This window comes from Magnolia sinica, chromosome 14 (assembly GCF_029962835.1).
Source record: "Magnolia sinica isolate HGM2019 chromosome 14, MsV1, whole genome shotgun sequence".
NCBI lineage: Eukaryota > Viridiplantae > Streptophyta > Magnoliopsida > Magnoliales > Magnoliaceae > Magnolia > Magnolia sinica.
The window spans coordinates 58,005,835-58,009,416 of record NC_080586.1 but is presented as its reverse complement, the minus strand read 5'-3'; the positions used below and the strand labels follow the sequence as shown (position 1 = coordinate 58,009,416).

Sequence of the window (3,582 nt, the reverse complement as noted above, 5' to 3'; positions counted from 1 at the left end):
TTTTTCTTTCCTTGTTGATCAGACAGAGGGTCTGGATGTTGGCACTACAACAAAAACTGGATTAGCCGACGATTTATGTGGCTAATTTACCAGCGCTAATTAAAATGGGCGTCGATTAGTGATCGGGTATATATATCGTACTAAAAGCCCTAACCCTATTTTTCTCTCCTCTCCCGACTCTATCCCTCTCACCGCCCTCGACGCTCTCCCTCTAACTCTCTTTCCATCCCGACTCTCTCTCTCTCTCTCCCCCTTTAGATGCAGTGATAGCCATCGCCATCTCCACCTCTACCATCCCTTTCTCAATCGACCCTCTCTCTCTATTTCCCCTTTTCCCTCTCTTAATCGACCATCTCTCTTTGTTTCCCCTTTCTCAATCCACCTCTACTCCTCTAGGGTTTCTCTCTCTCTCTCTCTCTCTCTCTCTCTCTCTCTCTCTCTGTCTTTTACAGACCAGAACTAGGTTTTTCTCTCTCAATCTTTCTAAAACGGATTTGGATTTTTCTCTCAAGCTACAACAGATTTTTGATACAGATCTGGGGTTTTCTCTAAAGCAATTAGCAGATTATCTATGACCACATCTAGTCATAAGGTAATTTTAGCTATTTCTTACACATATTGTTAGAAATTGCATTGATCAGACTGTTTGATAAAGATCTGGGGCTTGAATCTACCATCTTTTGAGAAACTAACAAATGGAAGTGCATCTCCTAGTTTTGAACATGCATTTAAAGGCATCCAGTTGCTGGCTCTAGATTAATCTAGTATAAAATGGTGGAAACATGGTATATGTTGGATATCGAATTATACAGAAATAATGTATCCTAATGTGGGAACTGCACCTTTAATTCATTTGATGACATATCCAAACATAATGTTTATCTTTCAAAGAAAAAAAAAAACAGGAAAACAGGAAAAAATGTAAAAACATTAGAATCTGTCTTCTTCTTTTTTGTATCATGTGTATTTGTACGTTTTTAACATGTATGCTGATATTCTTATGTATCGAATCTTTATGGATTGTATTTCATTGTGTTGCAACTTGTGAGATCAATAATCTAGTTTTTTATGTGGTTATTACTTATTATTGATGAGTACTATACATTTTAGAATAGATGCATTCAAGAGGATACTAACAATGTTTCATCTATAGTAATTATGTTCAACGATTGTCGAAGGACCCATCCCTATCTGGTTGATCCCTTCTAGCATTCCCAAGGTCCTGTTTGGATACACTTCTTTAGAGGGGAGTTTCTGGAAGGGACATTTCAAGTCTGCTTCTTTGGTCTGACTTGGTGATAACCAATTTGATTGGTTTTTGTCAGGTTAGCATTTTAGCTCATATTTTGTGGAGTGGAGATGAGCTGGGGGTTTACAAAGTGCATATTTGTTTGCTTGATGTTGATGTAGAATAGCCTGTGAAGACTTTTCTAACCTCACTTTCATCTTTTTCTACCTTTTTTCTACCTTTTTAGGCTTGCTTCTTAAAGGGGTCACCGAAGTAGTAGAAGAAGAAGCAGAAGCAGCAAGTATGTATGTTCATGCTTTTCCCTCGTCATTCTTGGCTCAAATACCTTCAAGCAATCTTAGTTATCTAGAAAACATTACAAATGCCACATATGTTGTGTATAGACCCAGTACTGATTTGATAAATACCCCCATAAGTTGTGCTTTTAGCCATATAATAATTCTAAACTAACAATCCCCAAAAGAAAAGTGGTCAATGGCCTGCATTTGGTTAGAGGAGGAGAATAAATTTAAGCTAGGATTACCTAAAAAAAATAAAAATCTTTTTGTCAACATCAAATATTGCATTGCTCAAAGTAATGATTCACCTGGATTGGAATTGCTTAAAGTTACACATGCACATGTTCCTTTTGTGAGACTATTTTGTTGGTCTACTCTTTCTAAATTAGCATAATGGAAAGGAAAGGTATCTTCTTCTTCTTCTTTTTTGGGTGGACTCAAGGTCCCCAGATTTACAGATGGGGTTTAGAATCAATGTTCAGCATATTCAGTGAACCACTACTGCTTGAATTTATATTAACAGCCCAGTTTCTGTTCTTGCACCACTATTAAAAATCATCTTGACTTATTGGTATCTCAAATATTTAAACTGACTTTTTTTAATAAATAGTTTCTACCCTCAAATGGTTTGTGGATGGGACTTCTGTTGGGTTCCCATCAAGCTAGCAGACTGCCCCATGTTGGGAATTTTTTTGGGCCCTCTGAAATTCTAAACTACTACTTGATTAAGCAGATAGTGCATTCCTTTCCTATGTTCTGCATATAGTATAAAGGCTAAAGAGAAAGAGTTCCCTAGAACTCGTCTATTTTTGTCCTTGTCTATTTCTTTGGTTGCTTGTCATTGTTCGTGGGTGTTTCTGCTGTTTAAGAAATTTTACATCCCTAAATATAAAAAGGAACACTTAACATCTGTAAATACCAAACGCCTGAGAACAACGACAAATAGGAAAAATTCAGAAACACCCTTGGACACATTTGATACACAATAAATCACTGGATTTGTTGGTCAGTCTTATGTTATGGACATCTGAACATGTATTAATTACAAAATTAGAAGAAATAAATTTTGGTTACCCAGTAGATATGGGAAATGTCATGATTGTGCCTTCAATGTATACAAGAAGAACCAGTCAGGAAAAGATTAATGATCGACCTAAAAACACACATGGATCTGACATCTTAACTAAAAGAAAAGAAACCAACATGTCACCATAGAAAAAAAACCATAGTGGCATTTTTCAATCATGATTCTCTTATTTCACTATCTTTTGTGTTCTATGAAAAGTGACCTGAAGTGACTAGTGAGCTAGAGAACTGGTGTTATCATGAACAGAGGCAGTGATAACATTATTTAATATTTGCATATGGTATGTTTGTGCACATGTTTATTCCTATATGCAACTAACTTGGATACAGTGGTTACGATCTCATCTCTTGGGCTTGGTCCGTAGATATAAAATGGCATCCCAATTAAACTACAGTTGAATTGCTCAGGCTCTCCAATAATCTAATTTGAATGTTTTGCTGCACTGCAACTAGTGATATACTGCATTTTTGAAGTATTCATGTTCAGCGGCCAATTTGGTTAAACTTAATGATTGTAATTAAATTCATTTCTACATCTAAAAGTGTACAAATAGAGCCACGCTTGGGTAACTTGTGCTAGGTACCTGCTGAGGTTACTTCTACAAACTAAGAGCCACATGGATGAAACTTTCATGAGATACAACTCTGTTCATCAGGTACATTGCCTCCTGTTAACCATTGAAGACAACGATGATCATCCAAACTTAAAATAGGTCACGCCACCGGAAACAGTTTGGGATGGAACACCCACCATTAGTTTTCTATAAGACTCACTGTGGTGTTTTTATACCATCCTATGCATTCATATGATATGCCTCATCAGAGTGAAAGAATTACCCAACAATTACACTATTGTAAAACCTAGATGGGCCATGCCATATAATTTAGTGGTTTAGGTAGAACATTTTTGGGATCGCATGAACATGCATGAACAATAAGTCGTGCCTTAGTGAGGGTCAGCTTGCCTAA

General features: G+C 36.6%; 1 long non-coding RNA gene across 1 annotated transcript; it reads left to right on the top strand.

Annotated features, from left to right (window-relative positions):
* Positions 1-347: 347 nt before the first annotated feature.
* LOC131225351 (uncharacterized) lies at positions 348-2,087 on the top strand. Its single transcript, XR_009161317.1, has 3 exons — positions 348-592; positions 1,154-1,325; positions 1,476-2,087. It is a non-coding gene; the product is annotated as an uncharacterized LOC131225351 (long non-coding RNA).
* The last annotated feature ends 1,495 nt before the right edge of the window (positions 2,088-3,582 follow it).